Source organism: Corvus brachyrhynchos, unplaced genomic scaffold (assembly GCF_000691975.1).
Source record: "Corvus brachyrhynchos isolate BGI_N302 unplaced genomic scaffold, ASM69197v1 scaffold14, whole genome shotgun sequence".
Classification (NCBI taxonomy): domain Eukaryota; kingdom Metazoa; phylum Chordata; class Aves; order Passeriformes; family Corvidae; genus Corvus; species Corvus brachyrhynchos.
The window spans coordinates 7,244,165-7,267,805 of record NW_008239110.1 but is presented as its reverse complement, the minus strand read 5'-3'; the positions used below and the strand labels follow the sequence as shown (position 1 = coordinate 7,267,805).

General features: G+C 39.8%; 1 long non-coding RNA gene across 2 annotated transcripts in view; it reads right to left on the bottom strand.

Annotated features, from left to right (window-relative positions):
• The window catches only part of LOC108448014, a 29,375-nt gene extending 5,740 nt beyond the window's left edge, over positions 1-23,635 (bottom strand). The window contains exons 1-2 of one of the 2 annotated variants that reach the window (XR_001863770.1): positions 13,232-23,635; positions 12,583-12,688 (exon numbers count right to left, since the gene is read on the bottom strand). This is a non-coding gene — a long non-coding RNA (uncharacterized LOC108448014). Of the gene's footprint in view, positions 1-12,582 lie in introns of both variants that reach the window. The other variant, XR_001863771.1, reaches the window with a different exon arrangement.
• Between the last annotated feature and the right edge of the window lie 6 nt (positions 23,636-23,641).

Genomic DNA, 23,641 nt, shown 5'->3' with positions numbered 1-23,641 from the left:
CATCTGTATATTCTACATGTATGATAGCTATCTAAGGAATCCACTGGTCTCTAATATCTGGAAATGTTATAGAAAAATACAAAGCACTGTCTCTGCCTCTGTGTTGAATTCAGGAAACAGGATGAAACTCCACTCAAGTGGAGGGCCCTATGAGACCCTTCATGTGTTTTGCAGGAGACTGCTAAATTAAAGTTTTGTGGGTTGGTGTTATTTTTTTCCTGTTAGAGCATTTTTGTTTTCACAAACACCTTTCCAACCAGATCTGCCTTGTCTTTGCTGCCAGGGTTGGCTTTGTAGCTCTATTAATGACAACAGTTTAGATGGGAAGGAAAGCATGGGCTTTCTCACAAACAGCATTGATATAAAATACTCTCTAGAGAGATCACCACAGAGAAGCACTGTTTTCATTTTATATATTCAAAACAAGATGAGACTGAATTGGACATAAACCTTATTTACTGTTCCACCACAATCAGCAAAGCTCATTGTATCAGGTTCATTTCTGATTTCCAGTACATTACCCAGCATGAAAAGACTGTGCAGCAGGAAATACTTAATTTTGTATAGCTTACTGAACTCTGAGCACCTCAAATAATGCCAAAATGCCCAGATTGGCACAGCTTTCCAGAATGCTGGCACCACCTATTTCCCCACTGTCTTCTCTTTAAGCAGCTCTTAACTCAGAGTGAATGTGCTGTGAGGATAACACAAACTTGACATCCAACCCTGAAATTTTCCCTCATCCAGTGTTTACAGTATGTCTTGAAACTACAATTTGTTCTTGTGGTTTAGTAAACACTTACTGCAAATGGTTAGCTACCATTCATTGCCTCTATGTCCCACTTGCCCACAGTACCCAACATTTTAAGCTCCTCTTTGGATATGAAAGAATCCTTTCATCTCCTCTAAATGAACAAGAGAGCTCTGCTGTTGGGTACAGTCTGGTTTTCTGGCAGTGAGAAATCTGCGGTATGGAGAAACAACACATATAAAAATAGGTTATTCTACAAGATAGAAAAGCATATTTAAATCCAACCCAATATTTACACAGATTTTAGGATGGGACATTGTACCTCACAGTATAGATTAAAGCTCCACAACATGCCGCAAAGAATGACCAGAAAGCAATCTACCAAATGTGGCACTAGATACTCTGGGTTAGCCTCCCATAGTGCCAGATTTCTCTTGCTGATAAAAGCCTGATGATCTGAGGACATACTGCATCTTCAAAAAACAGCCAAATGTGAACACATCCTGCCAAAACAGCTATGTCAGTAGCACATGCCAGCAGAACTTCTGCCAGTAGAACTTTCTAGTTCAAACAAGGCCAGCAGCAGCAACAGCAGCGGTGTGCCCAGCCTCAGGATGCCTCATGAGCACAAATGTAGGGTTAGACTCAGCTGAGATTGGTATGAGCTTCAATTTGGCTTCTGTAAGTGGGAATTTTCTTTAAAAATTTTGACAAAAGATCATGTACTTCAGTGACAATCCCTTTGCATATAAATACCAGCAGGAAAAAAAGAAATATCACTGATAATTATTGAAAGATTTTCATTGATTTTTCTGACACTGAACTCTCCAGCTGGAAAGAAGAAAAAAGATAAAAAGTAGAGAAGGGCTACAAAGGTCATGAATCTAGGCCCAGTGTTTCCTAAAAGAAGAATGGTATGGCTGCTGAAAATGGAAACATGAGGAAATTTGGAATTTCAGACCCACAGAGAAAAGGAAATCATGGAGAATGTCATCTCAAGCCTGGAGATCATTTTCTCCAGCGAAGTTGTGACTTGCAGGAATAGTATGAAAGTGATAAGAGATTAAATATAAGCCTGGCTAAATGGTAAAATTGACTGCTAAGGCAACTATAATTTTAAAACAATTATTTTAACTACTAGAGTCAAATGCTTAGAAACAATCAAAGGGACCACTACATCGTGAGTACAATTCTTATACTCCAAACTTTTATAGCTGTAAAGAGGTATGTACATGGATTTATGAAAACTCTTATTCTATTATTTTAAGTAGATGTTATTAAATTTGTGGTAATTGCAGATATGAACTACTTTCAGATGTTTGAATATAAAAGTTTGGAAAGTTTAAATCCACTAGGATCTAAAAATTCATTTTCATTGAGCTGAATTGTATTTCCTGCAAATGTGAAATTGGAGAATTCAGTTCCTAATGTTGTGATAACTGACTTTGAGTGGTATTTTACCAAGGGTTCCTCAAGGATGTATCTTCAGTCATATTTTTATTCATTACCTTAAAATAGGAAGATGGAGTTTGTTAATAAAATTTGCTGATGACACGGAAGTAGGAGACATCATTAATAAGGAAAGGGATAGCAATATGATACAGGAAGACCTGAATAACCTTGAGAACTAGAGTAATAAAAGTGGAGTGAAACTTAATAGTGCAAATTGCAAGCTTGTGCCCTTCTGTACTAATACAAATTTCTGTCATAAGCTGCAAGGTCATCAGTTCAGAAACAGAAATATGCGAGTTGTGCCTGGAAGTGCAAGTTAACCCCTGGCTTCAGGTGTTAAGTGGATGTGGAAAAGGCAGATTAGATCCTTGGGTCTACTGGGTGAGATATTTCCAGTAGACGTTGCAAGTGTGTGTCAGGAGGAGGCAGTGCTGGGAGCCCCTCTGTAGCTCAGTGCCATCCAGAGCACCAACATTCAGGAGAGAGAGACTGAGACTGGGATGAGTGTAGAGAAGGGTGGTGAGACTGATCCAGGACAAACCCATCATGCCATAAGGCTACAGTGGCACAGCTTGTTTATTCTGCCAAAGGGAAGGGTGAGAGACTCTGTTCATATCATGTCTTTAAGGAACAAAAAAAGCAATTTATACTTCATTTATATTCAGGAACAAATGAGCATTATCCAACCTGGAAAAAACAGAATGCAAATTTTTTAAAATGTTTAAAACTAGTGGAGAGGTAAGATTCTGGAGGAGTCAAAAACCAAACTATATTAAGAACTACATTAAAGCTGTACTAAAAGAATTAGGTGGGGTAGTTGCTGGAAATAGCTGGAGCTGAGACCCAGTTGTTTCATTCAGTATTACTCAGAAAAAATTTGAAGTTATTTAGTAGCCATTCATAAAAATACCCCACAAAAGTAAACAGCCTTCATTTCTAAATGAGCTCTGCATTAGCATGAATTAGATAATTTTTTAAATGGTGAGCCACTTCTTGTTTTTCTTGGTAATGTGAATAGCAGTACCACTACCAAGGACAAGATGAATACCCGTGGAATTTTGTACTTCTAGCTACAGAACTAAAAAACTAAATATTATTTCTCCTTTAGATAACATTGAAGTTCTTAGAGCATTACTTTTCCCAGTAGATTGTTTGCTGTAAGGCCAGTTGCCCGCCTTCACTAAAAAGAAAAGCTCAGGGAAAAGGCAGCATAGCACTGCAAGCCTTGAAAAGAAAACAACTGTTTGTGTGTATGTGTGTGCTTTCTCTGTTATGGTTTGTTGTGCAACAGCAATAATCTCTATTGCTTTGTAGTATACTCACAATAAATGGCTTTTTAGATTGATTACATGCCTCCACTTTGCTTTGGCTATTAATCAATCTCAGCAGCTGTTTATTGCTTTGTACATTACAAAGCAATAAAGATTATCCCTTAAAGAGCTGTTAATGCCTTGTGGAAAAGTTTGGAAACCATTATTTTTAGAAATAGTACTGCTGATATATAATTTTCTGGCTACCATCTTTGTTGCTTCTTTGGGTTCCTTTCTGAGTGCATCACATTTCTTTCCTAAATTGCTAATCACAGTGCTTCATTGCTGACAGTGCTTTGTGTGAGGGTCCAGATTTGTCCAAAGAGGGCAATGGATTTTGCATACAAGGGTACCATCTCCAGAACACATCAGTATCAATATGGTTCCTGTTCTTCCTCAAAGACTGGGGGCTTTTCCGTCAAGTAATAGTTTTAAGACTTGACTCACTGAAAAAATGAACCACTAAAAATCTTACAATATAATTGTGAATGTAAAGCTGCTTGTGTGGACACTTCTATTCCATGATAAATAAACTAAGGAAAAAGGCATTCTTTGTTATTTTGGAACGCAAACTTTCCTGTGGGGATTGATAGTATCCTACATACAAAAATATTTTTTTACCTGTAGAGTTACATTGGAAGAAAAGCCACTTTAATTTCTGGCAGCAGTTGCAGCTCAAATATTCATGGATACTTGAGTGATATTTGCATGACCTTGTGACTGTTGCAGATATACTCTTTTCATACTTGTACTAAACCCACCTCAATTTGCAGCCTTGCTGACCTGCTCAGCACCACCTCTGAAGAAAGGCTGGGCTGCTCTGTATTTTTGCAGCTGCTGTTTTTCATCACTTCTTGTATTCTACAACCTGCCTCTGAGCACAGAAAGGAAAGACTGGGTGAAAGACTTTATTTTTCCTTCTGTCTTTGTTCCTATACCAGGCAAATCACTATTTGTCCCATCCTTCCTGTATTAGTGCACAGGACATTTATTGTCAATGTTAAACCAGGCTTAAGTGTTAAGCCAATGTTAAACCTAAAGCTTAGGTTTTGCAAGGTTTTCTGTGGCTTCCTGTCTGTGCAGTTTTCAGTCATGGTGTAAAGAAAACCATTCTAGTGGTGAGAAGCTGTTAAACTGAGTCATCTACTTTCTCCTACTTGAAGTATCAACAAAAGCTCAAAATGTGAGCAAAATTTTACGATCATTACCCTCTCCTTCAAAATTTGACTGTTATCTGCTCATTTTTATCAGAAATACTAAAACCACTAATCAGCCATTGGTTGATGCTGAACTTGGTTCCAATCTCATTGTCATTCATAATAAAAGTACAGGAAATGCCTGGAAAGAAATAGAAATATTATCTCACATAGTAGTAGTGTAACCTAGAACATTATCCTGGTTTCAGCTGAGTTGGTTTTCTTCCTAGTAAGTGGTACAGAGCAGTGGTTTGGATTTAGGATGAGAATAATGTTGATAACACGGGGGTGTTTTAGCTGTTGCTACACAAAGTCAAGGAAGGCCTTTTCTGCTTCTCACACCATCCTACCTGCAAGCAGGCCAGAGGGCACAAGAGGTTGGGAGGAGACACAACTGCACAAGGTGACCTAAACTGGCAAAGGGGACATTCTATACCCCATAATGTCATGCTCAGTATATAAACTAGGGGGAAAGGTGGTCAGAGGTTGCTACTCAGGAACTGGCCAGGCATGGGTCAGCTGGTAGTGAGCAATTGCATCGTGCATTACCTGTTTTGCATATCCAGGTTTTTTTTTTCTTTTTCTGTCCTGTGAAACCATCTTTATCTCAGCCCATGAATTTTATTTTTCTGAAGCAATTCCCTCCACCATCCCACTGGGGTGAGGAAGAGTGAGTGAGCGACCATGCGATGTTTAGCTGCCTGCCAGGTTAAACCACAACAAATATGCAAAAATAAAGAAGATAAAAGAACAGCCATACAACATGGCAAAATTGATTCGGTGACAGAAGGCTTATCTGAGGATAGACGCAATAAAAGGGAAACAACAGTGAAGAAGAGGAAATAAGCATGAAAGGGTATATGGAATGCTTCCTCTTTCTTTTTCCTTTTAATTGACATGTATCCTAAGGAATTTTTAAATCATCAAAATATCCCTGGAGGATACAATTTCCATTTTGTGAGTAGGTGAATGCAGCCCATTCATCTTATGACTCTTCAGTTTTGTAAAATTAGCTACAGAATTAGATCTTGCAGACTGACACGTGAGAGGGCAAGATTCACTCATCTAAGAACAGCTATTTTTAGTAGGTGTATCTAGTGGAATGGATAAATAAAGTAGGTAACATGCCATGATGAATTTTCCTGGTGAACCTCATGTACAACATCTAGAGAACTCACTGTAGACAGAGGGTATGTAGTGGAAGATTACTTATCTTTTGAGACATCACCTGTCATCATCCCTATTTCTGAGGAGAAGATACAGAATACAGGCAGTGCAATGAATTGCTCTTAAATGATACAAAAATTCCCATTCAGCAAGGCTCAATAGAATCAGAAAGGCCAGTTTTGACATGCTGTGAAATGTTAATAGCCAATGGAGCATTAAAAAACCCTGAAAAAAGCCCCACTGTAGGTTTAGTTAGATTTTTCAGGTGTGTTTAAATATGCTGGGAGCAGGGTAAGTACAAGTTGCTAAAACCAACACTACCACATGATCTAACTTACTTTAATTTCCACAATATGAATACTTAAAAAGTATATCCCTTATTTTGAAAGCTGAGGTTATGCTTCTGATGATAAGCCATGGACACAGATAATGTTTTTTAATCACGTGAGGTGGCATGGCTGTAGTACTTGCTGGCTGCTGCATCACTCAACCTTGTCCAGGCAGGATGTACTGAGGAATCAGATTAGGCTATCAACAAGGATCTGCACAGATACATTTTCTTTTGCTATTCCCATGGTCATTATGAATTTCTGTTCCTTTACTGCAAAAATCAAGCAGGCATCTTGGCATCAAACAACTGAACCTTGTTTGTACTACATCACCAGTTTAGAAGTGATCGAGTCCTTCACGCGTTAAAAGGATTTGGCATGGATTCAAGCAATGAAAATTTGCCCAAGATGTTTAATCTCTGTCAGGACCAGGAGGTCAGTTGGTAACAAGACTATCATTAAGTGTACTCCAGAGTCACGCTAGAAAAATGACATTTACAGTTTAGCATATGTTTAAACATAATCGACAGGAGAAAGATAATCACACCTTATGGGGTCTTGCAGCTGCTGCTACCTCCATCCAAAGCTGGGGTAATTTTGAAAGGTAGGCATATTTGGTAGGATAGATAGACTGTGAGAAGCAGATGAAACTGAAGGTACAAAAACCAGCATTGCTAAGTGGGAGTGGTTTAAAAGCTCCAGTATTTCTTTTAGCTGTCTTCTTTTATCACACCACTTTTTCAGACAGTTCTTTTCTACCTTTCAGCTCTCCACTTACTGCTCCTGGATCAAGCCCACACAAGGGAAAAACACAAGGAGTTTTGTTCAGTAGACTCACTTTCTAACATTCTCCAGCTGCAATGCAAGTAGAACAACATAATATTAATAAATGTAAGAAGCAAATAAGGATCTCTTATTGTACAGCTACAACCCTAAGGCTGCAAATATGTGACAAAAGATAACTTACTGCCAAGCTAAAGACAGCCTGTTGTGTTTTATGGTAGTGTACTGACCAATAATCCTCTTCCTTTTTCAGGTTTCCAGCCATCGTTAGGATTGTTTTCAACAACAATTGTCTCTGGAATAGAACATTATTTTGCTAGTGTGTTTATACACCATCTCACATTACAAAGACCCAGCTGGCCATGACTGGACACCAGAGTGTTATCAGTCTGCAAGTGATAGATGAACCAAACAAATGAAGCTGAACCACAGAGAATGGGTTCAAAGTGAAAAGTAAGGATGTATGGTCACAAAAAGAAAATTTTCTAATTCTGTGATTTTTAGAAAACAGCTGTTGGAAAATTCTGAGATATTGAGGTTTCACCTGACATCAAAGGATGTGAAAGGAAAGGCATTTATGAAGAACTGCTAGACTTCACTTCTGAAACAGCTGTGCCCTTCCCTTCAAAATCTAACCACTGGCTGATCAAAAGGGAATTTTGGAGTCATCAAGTTTGATGGAGAAGTTGTCTCTTCATACTCGGCCGGCAATGTCAGGTGCTAATAAGAAAACACTTTGGTGTGCAAGATACAATGATTTGTACCCCACGCTTCCATCACCAAGCCTGTGGGAAGCCCTTGACAGGATACTCAGAGATGGAACAGGAATACTACAGCACCAGACTAGTTAAAGACATGTGCCAAGAGACTCAGCACTTGCAAAAAGCTGGAGTTGAGGCAAGGGTGAAAATTTTACCCAAAGAGTTCTCACACTCAGTTGAGTTCTTCAACCTCTTCTCTTTCAACTAGATCTTCCTTGCAGTAGTTGAAAGCTTGCTCAACTATCTCATGTTTTGTTCCAGCATGTCACTATTTGGAACAAACTCTAACCAAAACGTTACTTCAGGCCTGGCCATTGATAGTCGTTGCACAGCAAACCATAGCCAGTAGAACCCTCCCATATTTCATGTAAGATCTGGGTTCATTTTTAAAATAAAAAGAAATGTGTTTAATTGATTGATGAGATACGCTAGCCCTGAAGCAGGTCTTGAGGCCCATTTGGAAGGGCAACTTGGTGCTGCGTGAACAGATGTGGCTTTTGTGGATCCACTTTGCAACAACAAATGTCAAATTATCGGTCAGTAAAATTCCAACTGACTGAAATGAGATAACAGCCAGAAAGATCATAGTCTACAACATTGCATGGATTCTTCATCTTGACTTGATGGGATATATTTTTCTTTTGTAAGCAGCAGACAGTAAAATATTATCTCAAGTTTTAACATGTGGGAACAGCTCTTCAAATAATTAGTATTTTGGAAGATTGCTCCATTCCTTTTTCTATTGTCCATCCTAATCTTTTCTATCCCTGATTCAAAAGTCATGAATTCATCTCCCAGAGCATAACATCAGATCAAAAACTCTTCATGTTTAGTGTCTTTTAATGATTTTTAAAGTATCATTCTACTTCTTAAGCCTTTGCACATTTGCATTTTTATCTTTTCTCTGTAGGCACAAGGCTAGGGACACATTTTTCTTCAAATGAAAACTGAGATTCTCATGTGAGTCACTTGACCTTTTGAGCTGGTACATTAATAACTATGATAAATAAAGGAGTCAAATCCCTGATCATGGACTTAGCCACATTCTCCTTGGCCAGGAGTCCCTAACACAGAATTTCAATGACACTCCCCACTTGACCTTGCACATTGCTCCACCATGCTGAGTGGCAGAGCTGGAACCTGGGCTCACAGTGCTGCTACCATGCTCACAGTAACTTCCCTAATGCATGTTAATGTGAACCAATGAATAATGATCCAAAGTCCAATTTTCAATGCAGCTTATGTTTATTTTTCATACAGAACTTCTGACTTCCATTTTTCCTCTGTGGAAACTAGAAGTCCATGCTTATAGACAGGGATTTAATTTATATCAAAATGCAAACTGTTCCACAGTGGTAATTAGAGGTATTTGAAAAGTCATCTAACCTGGAACAATCCCAAACCAAAACTGCAGAGCTAACATGCCTGTCCTTCAGGGTCCTTAGACTATGTCACTTTGTAAGGGAAAGATAAAACAAACATCACCAGACAGGTTTTCTCTCTAAATAGAAGGGGTGAAGATCATTACTTTGTCTCTCACTTCCATGAATATTTGTAATTAAAAGCAAAGGAAAGAAAGTACATGTAGTCTGGGAAAAATGAAAATAAGTCCTCATCTTAGTAAGAAACCATTTAAAATATTTTTTGTCAAATTATGGGTTGTCATCCCTAGCACATAGGGCAGATGCAATAAACGAACAACCTACTAAGACAGACAGCTAATTACAGTAACATTGCTAGTCTCAGGGATTTACTTTGAGGGGCTTCTTGGTCTCACCTGTGCTACTTAATTACTTTCATAATTGCAGGTATACATGGTAAAAGATGTTCACCTGCTATACAACTTTTAAAGAAATGGTCGGACTGGTCAATCTTAGACCTCCTATTACAGTGTCCACTGAGATGTGGCTAAGTATCTGGAGATGATGCTGGACACAGCTGGATACTTTCTGATAATGGAGATAATTGTGTCCCTGGATTATTCTCATGTAACAGCATAAAGTTACAGACTTTACAGTGCTACCTGTATTTCTGTTCATCAAAAGGAGGGGATGGAGGTGTACAACCAAGGCCTAGTGTCTGCCTAAATTTGCTCCACATTTAGGAAGGTGAGCAATATTGCAATTTATGGGTGGCTGTTATCTCTGAGATAGTATTGATGCGAGCAGTAATATGGAGAGCCTTGTATAAAGGAGACTTCACATGTAATTTTAAAAAATTGCCTGTTTTTTCAAAAGTTCTGGGTTCTTAAAATTACCACCGGACAGTATACTGAAAATTGGGGCTTTTTACTGTATCCTAGAGGTTTCTTTTCTCTTTTTTTCTTTCCTGTATTTGAAGTATAGAAATCTTCTGCAAACAATTTTTGTTAAAATTTCTTATGATTTTACCTGGTATTGAACATTCTAAGGGTTGTTGTTAAAGGGGCATACTTAAAACTGGCTGGCAATCAGTCACCAGCAGTGTTCCTCCAGGTTCAATTCTAGGGCCAGTTCTGTTGAATATAATATGATAAATATTTTCTTACCCCAAGATGTTGCTGCCCTAAAGTGGAAAAGCAGATCTAGCCTTTTCAGATACTGTACAGTTTCACAGAAACAGTATCACCCATTACCCAGATTTGTTATTTCTGCCATTTTTCTGCAGTTGGCCAGGTTTTTTTTTCACCAGTTGGCCAGTTCTGTGAAATTCTGTGAAATTGTATGGTACCTGAAAAGGCTAAATCTGCCTGTGCACTTTAGGACAGCAACATCTGTTGGCTCTGTGGGACAGTTTCTATACTGGTAAACTACTCAGAAACAGGGCATTTAGTTTGGGTTCTGGCTTGCCACTATTCATTTTGTTAAAGTGTTAGACTGATACCTGCCACGACTTTGCTCAGACCCCAGCACTTATCAGGAAGGATTCCCACTGGGCACCTTGGTGAGTTCTTACTGTAAGAAGCACAAAATGCAGCCATGCAGCACAGTTACAGGGACATCCATGGGCAGAGATTACAAAGCTAATCACCTAGTGCAATTTTTGGGGTAAATTTTACTTCCTTTTACCCAAAATCCTTGGGGTGAAATTGTGACTTCACTGAGCTAAAAGACTTGTCAGGGATTTTGGCGAGACAGGGATTCAGCTGATGGACCTGGAGACATTTCAACCCATGGTTGCAACATACTCCATACTTCCCTTGTCTGCATCACAGACCCAACAAAAAAATGTTCCTTCCATTCCTCTAACCTTTCTGCATTTCAGAGGAAGCTCTGATATTTTTCATTTCCAAATCCCAGAGGAATATGGCTTGCCGAGCAGTAATTCCATTTTGGTAGCTCATCCTAGCAATTTCCAGTAGCAGCATTTCTCGTGTAGTCATATTTATACCGAAATAAAGAATTATCTAAATGCACCATATTTTAAACAATTTCAATTATGGTGCTGTCCCTTTTTATAATGGATGGTAGCACAGGAAAACAATAGTCCATCAGTGTACCAATGTAAAAAATTAGTTGTGATAGGGTGAAAAATTGAGCATTTTTCCCTATGATTTAAGACATTGGAGACAAGGTTTTTTCATATAAAAAGTAAAATTTCACCCATAAATCAGTAAAAGCAGCTTTTAGACATGTGCTCTATACTTTCATCAATACACTTTTTTAGATTTCTTGAGTCTCTTTCTGTTTTGTAATTAACTTATCAAGGAGTAATGGTCTAATTTAAAAAATCCAACTGGATGACAGAAATACTATTTGTTCTAAATTGAAAATATTTCAGCATCTGCTAAGATAGATTTCTTTAAATTACCCTTTGAAAACATTGATTTCTAATACCGTATTTCCTTTTCTCAATAAAATAGAAATATGTGTTCAGAGGAAGCTGTTCTTAAGGAGGCATTGCTGAGAAACAAAGCTATTCCAGTAATATTAATCCCTCTACAATGAGCTGCCAAAAATACAGTCTCCATTTAATGCTACAAGTTTGGTGGGTAGTCATTTTTTATTATCCACCAGACCGAAAATCTGAAATTAAATGTTTAGCAATATTTGTATAACTGAAGAAGCCCCCAGCTCTATACTTTGACATAACTAGGACACTCTAACATAATAACTTTATAAAGATTAATTCTCCCCCAAATTAGTGCCTGATAAAAACATATGGCTTGGTGTTTACCAGGAGAAAGAGCTCTGGTCTCATATAGAGGCTTGTTGCATTCATGGCATAAGACCAGTGCCACTTGAATGATGCCCAATAATGCCCTTTGGATATTTCATAGCTGTTAATCAAGACAATAGGGAGTTAGATGTAATATTTAAATATTGCCTACCTGTGCTAACCTCATATTATGTGGCTGATATTAGAAGCCTCATTAAAGTAATTTACTCTGTTTGGAAAGTAGAAGTTTAAGTGTCTGTACTTGGGCAGACCAAAGGTCATTGTAGCTCAGTTTCCTCTTCCCCACAGTGGCCAATTGTGGGTGCTTATGAAAAGCTCATTAGACATATAAATCTATTCTTTCCAGGGCATATCCTGTAGCTCCCAATAATTCCAAGCTGGAGATTTCTTTCTAGACCACTGCATAATAGTCTTCAATAAGCTTGTCTCTAAGATGGCTCTGATTCCTTTTTTTAACCCATTCCAATTTTTTTACCATAACGACAAGTGTATTCTACATTCAATTCTATTTTACGGAAAAAAATTACTTCCTTGTGTTTTGAACCTGCCAAATGACAATGTTATAGACTCCCATTCAGTTCTCTTATTGTGAGAAGTTGTATGTGATTGCTCTTTATCTGCCCTAACACCAGTGACCATTTCATAGATTTCCTTCAGAGTATCCCCTCAAATTACCGTTTCTCCAAATAGAAACATCTTGGTCTGTTTACTTTTCATTTACTATCTCCTCAGATGGAAAAGTTCCACACCTTTGATCATTCTTCTCGATCTTCCTTCTAACCTAGAAAAATGGGAGAGAGAGAAGAGTGCTTTAACAATGTTTTTCTGCTTAATCTCAGTTTCTTTCCTTGTGGTTTACCTTTGAACTGTGACTATTTTAATCAAACTGGTCAAAATTATTCCATGGCCTCTTTCTTAAATGCTAGTGATGTTTAGAAACCATTAGTCTGTATTGAGAAGTTAAGATTTGCTGAAGTTTACCTAATTTTGTTAGCTCTTTTCTTATTCCACAATTTGTGGTGTCCTCCAGCAACACCTTATAGGTGGCTTTTGATTTTAGTATCCTAAAGAACTTAGTATCATCAGTAAACCTCACCACTATATTGTATTCTTCACCTTTTCACTGAGTAATGAAAGACCGGTAACAGTGAAATTCGACAGATTTTGTTACTTGCTTCATCAGAAACCTATTTTTTAATGAGTCTTTACTGAGGGACCTGGTCAAAAGTATTTTGAAAGCCTAACTGGATTAATGCAGTGTTTGGTGCCCGAACAGGGACGAGCTCTGGCGTGCCCCAGGTCAGAGACAGTCCAGCTGTGTTACCTCCATGCATCGCTGAAGCAACTTCGGAGTCAGGAAAAGAGCTGCTTGCTGGGCTAGCTAGCTGGCTTCTCAGCAGAGGAAACACAGCAGGGCCGATGGGATTGGCTCACCTTAGCTCGGAGACAAAGGAAGAGAGAGGCTGTTCAGGTCTGGCTTCTAACAGGTTTATTGTTAGAAGTTTCGCAACCCAAACAAGCTTGGAAGGCTGGAATCCGATGGGATGGGATGGGATGGGATGGGATGGGATGGGATGGGATGGGATGGGATGGGGTACTGAGGCTTGTCCTCAGTTTTATAGGGAATTTGAAAACCCTGGTGAAAGGGGAAAACAACCAGTGAGTTACAAGCCAGGGGGAGGATAGAATGTAACAAGAACCACGTTGTGGGGGACCGAGAGGCGGGAGTTATAAGAGAACCAATGAACGACCAAGTAACTGGGAATTTTCCCGAACTGGGGGAGGCAGCTTGTACCCGGGCACCGCCCAGGGGGTGCAGCTTAGGCTTCTGAGCCGCCCCTCGACCCACCCTCTGAGTCGGCCTCTTCAGGGAACTCGATCCAGGGGAGGGGCTGGGATTGATTGGCAACATGCTGCCCCAGCCCCACAGTGGGCTGGGTCACACCAACACTGGATCCCCTCTCAGCTCCTTGTCTACTTTCATATGCTCAGCATAAAGGTCTCCAATAGATTTTTGAAATACAACTTCCCTGTGATAAAGCCATATTGACTCTTCATATTCTATCCACCTGCTGTATACACTAGTTCTAGTTTTGGTGACAGTTTTAGTTTATTTTCTTACAGAAATCAGACGTACTGGCTTATGCTTACCAAAAATATCCCAAACCCTCCACCTTCAATTCCTCCACACAATTCAAGTGGTGTACCACAAAAAGCAATAGAGCAGTTTCATATTTTAACCATGCTGGAATTGAAAAATAGATACTGTCAAGTCCTGGCAATTTCTGCAATTCATTTTTATCAATCTGTTCTAATGCCTTTTCTGGTGGGAGCTTTTACCAACTTAAGTCATCTGCATTGCTGCTAAAGATATGGACAACCGTATGTCCTGCCCCACATGACACATGCCCTTAATGTCCTGCCCCTGCCCCCTTTCTGTGTGTTGGTGCTGGCTCTCACAGGGCTGTGTAGGGGGGAAGGGACTTACCTAAGTGGAAAACAGACACTATCCCCTCTCCAAAATCAGCTGGCTTTGCCAAATAGGATGGCTGATCAGTCTTTATGTAATCGTAGGACCACTTTTGCTGCTGCCAGGTGTGGGGCACAGTGGAAGGATATGGCAAAATGGACTGAGAGCAGCACAGGCTAATTGTGAATCTGCATCCTGATACTTCAGCTTGAAGCACTTTGCTGTCATTATCGTTCTACTCATTTATGTGCATGAGGGATTTCCACAGAAACCCATGCCAGCACACAATTTAATGGTACTGTTGAGAAAGGAGATGGAGTGATGGTGTCCGAGAGGGTAGGAAACCTCTCTGACCAGCAACACGACATAGAGAATGGTTCCTTTGCTGTCATGGGTACAAAAGAAATACACTAATCCAAGAGATGAGAAAAGTGCAAACTCTGCCCATTCAGCTAACAGTTCAAGCAGGATCAGATGAGACATTTTGACTGTGATTTTTTTTTCTCTGTACCCTCCTGAAATCCAGAATGAGAACTGAAATTTACTTTAGCAAAACTTTCAGGGTGTATGGATAGAGAATAGGCATTCAAGCAGAAGCCTCATTCTACTTTGTAAATGTTTCTGTGGTTTCAGTTATGAAAAGGAACACTACTCTTCTGCTGCCTTCACAGGGGCTCTGCATTAGGACTATCTGTAAATATAACTTCATCTCACATTTCCTCTTCTTATAAGTGTATATATATACATATATATATTTCCTTTTAAATCAAGTATGCAAAAATTTTTATTTTTAAATTGTGTACATAGAAATGTGAGAGGTGCTTAAAGAGAGGGAGCACTTTTGAGTATACTAACTAGTCTTTGATGGACAATACTGGGGGTACACAAGAATAAAAGGGGTCTTCCTTGGCAAAACAAGCCCATACACAGGTGGGCTGTAGCATATCTCAGACAGATGATGGAGTGTTGTAGATCACCTTGAATGTGCAGTAACACACAATAAGGTTTTAATGGAGCCTCAGATTCCTCTACACACTGAGCCCTTTTCTCATCTATTAGGGATGTCAGTCTAAACCAGGCCCTGATAGAACGCAGGCACCCACACTTGGGCTGTGTCCTTTGGGCTTGCAGGATACTGGAAAGCCATAGTTCAGTAGAAAGAAGATTTATGAGAAAACTCATCAGATCTACTGCTAGTAGTGTTCTTAATTTGGGAAACAAACAGAGTAGGACTTGGTCAGTTGTAAATATTTAACTTTTATATCTTGCCCTGTTATCCCCACGGTATATTGAGAGATCTGTATTATGATTTTTGTCCATAGTACAGGAAGAATGGTGTTCCTGAGTTGGGGGAACAAATGACAAACATTGCTCAAATTCCCCATCCTTGTCAGGTCAAGGGAGGAAAGTCCCCCAATCTGCTTTCTGAGTTTTTTTGATGCTCTTTCACCTTCAAAAACATGGTTACATTTCTTGAATTGTGAAAATACATTCAACAGTTATGGTTAAAAAACATCTTGCATTTTTTGGGAGGGGGAGGGCATACTTGGACTTTTGTGATGGTACAGACAGATGGTGTCCTTTGAGAATCTGGTGAGATTATACAGCTTAGAAAATCTATTACTTAAAGTATCTAAAAGAATACACAGTTGCTGAGGTTTTGAAACTGCTCTGTCCTAATATCACTGCATTCCCACAGCGAAGGTTGATCCAGTTTATGGTCTTGTGGTGAGGGTCCAGATAAACACTAAAAGTGTTTAATATTGGCTTTACAAACAAGGTAAGAAGGACTCCAGGGCAGTTTGAGCGATGGAGAAACCACTTTATGGACAGAATCGTGAATCACTGACATTTTGTATTTTCAGAAATATTCCACTAAAATATCCTAAAATACTCCCTTAAAACACATGGTATTTTTGAATGAACAAATGATTAAAATTAAAAAAAAAAAATCTGTATTTCTGTAACACCTAGGAATTCCAGTCATGAATGATAAGCCAATTGTAAATAGATGTCTCTCTAAATACAGTGCAATATGACAACGTTCTCAGTCACAAGTATTTTGCAATTTAATTGTTAGGAAAAGGAGAGGTAGATGCAGAGGTAGAAAGAGATGGTATTTATGAAGTTGTGGCTACTATGAGTGTAAATCCTGGAATGTCTGCAACTAAACTCTGGCCATGATAGGCCTATCATGACAGATAGCTTTGGAGAGTGACTGGAAGGATAACATTTAAAATGTTCTGCATTACTTGTAAAGGACTATTCAGACTTCAAGACTAGTGAGAAAGAAAGCATTCTGAAGCATGAGTTGAAACTCAGATAGACAAAGCACTGTGGAAGCATTCTGAGCAAAGATAGGAACCAGCTTCCTTGAAAACCAGGAAGGAGAACAAAGAGCTTCTCCAACCACTGAATCTCATCTTTCATTAATAAAGCTGTAAGTCCAGGTAACTTTCTATTGTTCAAGAAGACTGAACTATTTTAGGGACAACTTAGTGGGGAAATCATCCAGTTTTACACACTGCATAGTTATGAGGACCCTGAGAAGCCCAAAGGCAATACTTGAATGAAGAGGTGATTAGTCATTTAAGTCAGGGTAACTAGCAAGAAACACAGCTGTGGTTTATTTGTGTTAGGAGACAGAGGACATTATCCATGAGGTGGATAGGTCAGCTGGCCAAGATTTCAATTTGGCTAGAAAACACATCTGGAATGAAGAGGAAAATGTTTTCTTCCATCCATGCACATTCGAGTAGCAAGTGAACATCGCCCATTTAAACTATATGCAAAGCTATATAAATGTAACCTCCACTTACACACAAAGGTGTAGAGACAAAAGAGGCTAGTGTGTCCATCAGGTCTCTTTCCACTGAGCTATGATCCTGATGTATCCAATTGCCACTGCTGCCTGACCACCACTGCTCTGGAAAACAGACTTCAAAGGCAAAGGGCAGGAACTGGGACAGGAGTTTGCAGAGACTGTGCAGAAAACACCTACCATTAATTGATCCTGGTTTAGAAACCTACAAGACAGTCTTGAACGGACTCAAAAGACCTCAGCATCTTATGGTTTAGGTCAGGATGGGCTAAACTGCACATTAATTATTGCAGTAATTGGGTATGTGGGAAGGAGTGTGGCTATTCATTACCTCTATGAAAGAGTGATTAATAATGCAAAGGACACTACAAAGTTACAGAAGAGTGGCTATCCCTACTTTCCCTCTCCTTGCTGACAGGGCCAGCGATTGTCAGAAGTCAGGAGGAGCAGCATTAATTGTGCTGGTTCCAGCTACACAGGCTTGGTCCCAGATATCCCTGAAGGTAGGGCTCTGTTACTGCCTTTCAGGTTGAGGTAGATGAGTTTCATGAGGTGGAGAGCACAATCCAGGTCGGCTGATTTTTACTGGTGGGTGGTTCATCCTAAAGTGTTGCTTGATGATGGGTACATTGAGTCACTGGGCAAATATTCTTGTATTAGGTTAGTTCTGCTACTTCTACCAATCATATTTTCTTAATAAGACTTGCCTGATCATGCTTTACCTAACAAAAATTAATCCCTGACAACTACATAGCAACATAATGAAGATTGAGCTGTGAGCCTCTGACATCAGTGGGACTGCTTGAGTGTGGTCAGCCCAGTAGGGGCAGCTGAAGACTCTAAGGGATTTTGCCATTGCCTTGGTATACAGAACTTGCTGTTCTGGCCTAAAAATCCCTGCTCACCTTCTGCCTCTTCTTTGCTCTGTAACAGGAGCCACACCAGCATCCTCTTCTTTTCAGCAGAGAATAATTAGAGACTACAGCAAAGCCACAAGGAGGGTTTTTTCTAGGTACAGTTGACTTGATAGAGGAAGACAGCTATAAGGTGGGAAGGAAACAGTTGTGGGCTTCAGAAAAAAACTCCAATCTCCCAAGAGCATGAGTAGCCACTCCTGGGGAGGAAAAGATGAGAACATATTGAGAGAAGGGAAAGAAACTGAGTACAGCCTCCTCCTCATTGCAGGTCTACTGCAGACCCATGACATCCTGCTGGCTTCTCCAAGATTTCCTCCCCATCCCTACAGGCATCTCCCAGGTGTCTCACAAATACCTTCTGAGATTTCCCTTACCATTCCCAGGAACCTGCTCCACTGCCACAAAAGCTGAAAAATTGCAACTGCTGCCAAGGAGATTTAAGCAGCAAATTCCTAACAGCATTGTAGCTTGGAGGCTTGCCCCAGGCAAATAGGCCTGAAGAGTTTTAACCCAAGCTAACTCCAAAACAAGAAGCACTATTGTTTGACAGCTGTAGCCATTTGAACCATGGAACCAAGTGCACTATGACTCTTCTTTACTATGCTTCCTCCTCTCCTGCCAGGCACATACCAGATTATGAGGAACCTCAGGCATCAGCATCTGCAGATCCCAGCAGATGAAGTGCCTTTAGTGCTTATCTTCACATTCCAATACAGCTTGCCCATTACTTGTATTCTAGAAATACTACAGATGAAATTAGACAAGCAGGTCTGCCATGCTAAGCTAAGAGCACTCTTCAGCTTCCCACAGGTCCAAGCAGCCCTAGGTAGCATCTGAAACTACCATAATGATACACCTCTGTTCATTCTTTGCACTCCATGCTTGTTCACTTTGGCGTCTTTCCACTGCCCTCTGCACTTCTCCTCCCCTGTGAATCCTCTTGCATCTTCCAGCAGTTTCTGGGTCCATTCCAGTGCCATATGCCATTCAAGCTGCCTTCTCCAGAGTCCTTCAAATAACCTCAAAATTGCCAGGAAACAGCACCATGTAGTCATAACAAGCAGGAAGTAGAGGTTAAGATGCTTACCAAGTGTTCCACACTGGGTTTTTTTGGCACACAAAGCCAGAGACTCTGCCACTGCTCAGTCTCTTCAGCATTTGAATTCTCCCTGATCAACAGCATGTGACACAAGTTTATATACGATACTTCAGCCCGTATGAAGTCTCTCACAGGACTTTCCAGCAACACACTTCTCCACATACCCAACCAGCTTGTTTTGCTGTGTCTATTATTCCCACCCACACCTATAACCTGGTTATCCCTCTCTAACATCTTATCATGGCTGATTTACTGATAAATTAAATTTACCTAAATTAATTTGAAGAGTAACACGCACCCTCAGCTGTCTGCAGCAGATCGCAACTTCTTGGCTCTCATTTTTTAAGGATGCCATACAGAGTTTCACCCCTTTCTTTGAGCAGCAGCTCACTTGCCACTTGTTTAAAAGTCCTTGTTTTTCTTGCCCTGAAAAAAGTCATGCAAGATTCAGGCAAATGATTAAGTGGAACCGGGTTTTTTCTTTCTGTCTCCTGCAGCCTAGACTGTCACATTCTTTAATGACATCTTTATAAATGCTGTGTGCTTTGGTGCTGTATGCTGTACGATCAGATATTGAATGCAACACACAAAAGCAAGATACCAAAGCACTTGCGATACCGATGTGCCTATAATGACCTGTTTTCTGTTTTCCTTTTTTGATGTGGGTATTTGGATAACTTAGAAATTAAAATTATATCCTGCTCTGAGTGATCATTCTTATCAGACAGAATGAAAAGGGTACTCCTTATCCTTTCTACTACTGCATACTTTGCTGTCTCATGAGCACATCTATTTTAATTTATCTGTTATAAATCCTGGTATGTGTATTCATTATGGACGAGGGATTGTTTGTGCAAATGAGTTATGATTCCCTTGGAAAAACAAAACCAAAACAAGACACCAATCAAACACATGGACACAGCTCCTAGATAAGTAATGCTGGATTCACTCCAGGGGCTTCTGCTCTGTGTTAGGACAAGTTAACCCAGTAGCTTCTCAGTGTTCTGTAGTGCTCAGGACAAAAAGCTTGCCAGTGTTGCCTTGTGAGTGGTTGATGATTTCATTTTGGTCCTTAAATTTGATGTGCACTTCTCCCGCATGCTGAATTGAATGAATTGAAAAGCACTGTGTGACTTAAAACTCCTAACAGAATAATTATTCAAAGGATGCAAGAGAAGTTGGTACCAGAGAATAGATGTATATTTTTTATCTTAGAAATTAAAGACCTATGGAAATATCACTAGAGATATTCTTCTCTGTCTACTCAGGAGTCAGACAGAATTTCAGTTCTTGTGTTAAAGTTATCCCTTTCCTTACTAGAAGCCACTGATTCCACAGAAACTAGAGTAGAATAGCATTTTAAGTGGTTATAGAAAGGAAAACAGTCCTGTGCAAGCATGGTAGAGAGTATAAATCAACTCTGAAAACCATGGAAGAGGATGTGTCATGATTCCACTCATGCCACTAAGGTGAGATCTATCATCTAGTAAGTGGGAATTACTGTCTGAGGGTGCTGAAAGTCTGATTTCCTCAGTGAGTCCTCTATCCTCTAAATAGATGACCATTAGGAAAGAGGTGGACGATAACCATCTTCACTGTTTTGCATTCTTGACTGGAAATAGCTCTGTGCTGAGCTCAGTAAGCTTCCATGTATGCTAAAAATGCAGCTGCCTTCATGAAGCCATTCCACATAGGATTAAAACAGTGTCACAAAAATGGTAGGTGTCTGCATATGCTCAGATGATGAAGAGGTGATGAGTAGTTTACATGGCTTTGCTTTTTTGGAACATGGTGCTCAACCCCCAACTAGATCATCCTCTAGTATCAATACATACATATGCATACCTATAGGATCTAAGATTTATCACAGATATTTTTAGGCAAGAATTTATATTAAATGTCACGCTGGTATTTACTGTAAGAGTCATCTCTGGACTTAAATTTTATGCTAGCGATTGAATAATCTGTTTTTCAGGATTGTGAGGAGAAGAAAGACAACAGTGAAATGTGACAGCTAACTTTTAAAAACAAAAAAAATCCACGTATTGGGCAATTCAGCTGACAAGCTTCCCCCTTCATTACAGGGGGTTGTAAAAGGACACTTCTCTCAAGTTCCCTACCCTTTTCGGAAAATTATACAGAAGTTAATACTGCCCACTGACATGATATCACATCGTATTATACTTCATCCCAAACCTAAGAGTAGTTGCTCAAACAAGCCAATACTTAAAAACAGACTTTGTTATACACATACTGGTAAGTTTTGTGAAAGAATAAAGTAAAATTTTTCACTGCTTTAGGAACATGGTACCTAGGAAATATTACATAAAATTCCTCCTTATGCTATTTTGAACACACTCTTCCAGCCTTCTTTGGTGTCCCATGCCTTTTGGTATGTGGAGCCAATGTACTAACAAAGAGTATATGAAGATAGTAGTTGTTCAGCTTTATCACAACAGGAAAGCTACAGTTCAACACCATTTTAGAAATGCTGATCAATAACATTAAAACAATCCTCTAAATCTCAGTGATGGTAAATAACCCCTGCAGTCTTCAAAAACAGATTGGTCTGTTCTATTCTGCTCCCTGCTTTTCAGCACACAGGAGTTCACCATACTTGAATTGCAAATGAGTGGAATAAATGTTAAAAAATGTTTCTGCCTGTTATTTTCACTGGCATCAGTCTCGGCAGTGTTTTGGAGATGGAAGAGATTTTGCAAGCTGCAGCAGGGCTGCAAGTAAACACGCATTTCCCCAGTCTGATTGCCAGAATGGAGAATCAGTTTTATTCAAGCCTTTGATTCTTCCCTGCAATCCTCACTGGCCTGACTAGGGATCTGGTCCTCAACAGGCCACTGAGTACCACTGCAACCACCCTCTTTATACTCCCTGATGGTCATCAGCATCCTGTGCGTTCCAGCAAGCTGGAAGAGACTTGTCTAAAGGCTTCACGGGATGCTTGTTGCAAGTGCTAACCAGGCAACACTGTGGAAGAAACTGATGTGGGCAAAATACATGACTGAGCTCCAGTGCGTGCAGAGACAGCATGCACAGGTGACTGCTTTCTGTACAACGTAGCTTACAAAACAAACTGCAGCAGCCACCTAAGCAGTGGCTGTGAAATGAAGCAGAGGACTGCTTAGAGACTTGAGCTATTGGTGCTGCAGCATGGGAGGAGACTGGGAAGTTAGCTTATACTCTTAGAGAACTTTTGTGCATTGTAGGCACATTTGATTAATCACCATTTGTCTGTATTCTGTTATCTAGAGCAATTTCTTCAGGCTGAGGAACCCACATCTGCATCTTCTGGCAGACTAAAGGCTCCCGCTGACTGCCAGGAGGGCTGCTAGGTCCAACACACGTGAGGATTGAAGCATTTTTTCCCTTAAGAATGGTGCTGCCAATTGCAGTGCTGGGGATATAAAACTATCTCAGAATTCAAAGTTGGTGTTGAAGACAGGACAAAACAACTTTCTAGGAAAACAGATGTGACAGTTACCACTTTGTCACACCAAGGCCTGCTGGTGTAGCCTAACAGCAGTGAGATGTACAGAAATGCCCACAGCAGAGCCAAGGCCCCACTTCCAACACAACCTCCCATTCAAAGAGCCTCAGCAACACAGATCTGATCATCAAAATTACTTAAAAGGTGATCTTATCCTTCAGTCCATTAAAAGAATCATTCGTAACTCCACTTCTGAGAGGAAAAGGTTAAATCTGAACAGCTTTTTATGCCAAATTCTTCATTTGGAACACAATTAGTGTCCGTAGTCCACCTATGACTAATTCATGCAACAGCAATGATTTTTTTTTTTTTTCCTGCCTGAGGAAAATTTACACTAAAATGTGGAGTAAGGCTATGTAAAAGGTAAAATAAGCCATCCAAGCCACTGTCTGCCAAGAAAATAGGATCCAGCACTGGAATTCTTTGTACTGTTGAACCACTCAAGTCTCTGTTTTTCACATTTTCAGCTTGTGCAGATTTTTTTTTTTGTAAACTCAAATGTCCCCTGCAACTGAGAATAGAAGAAAAGGTATGGCTAAACCCTTCTTCTGTCCAACCCCATTCCTTGAGTAACTAGATGTAAAAGAAATAAACTAAAGTCTCTCTCTTCCAGCAGTCAGAATATTACACAATAAATTGCAATTAATCTATAGCATCAGAACTGTCCATTTCTTCCAGGAAGATGAAATATAAAATATGCAGTAATGCTCAGAGCCCTTGCTAATTATTTAACAGACGGATTTTCCACACAAAACACATTTAAAAATTGAAAAGCTTCACTAGTCCAGACCAGAACATTTAAAATAAGACTTCTATCAGTGATGTTTTAAAGCAGAGGACTGCAGTGACCCCATCTTGTAGCCTGAATTCGGCTGAATGCTACACAGCATTACAGACCCTTCCGCAAAACGTGTTCTTAACA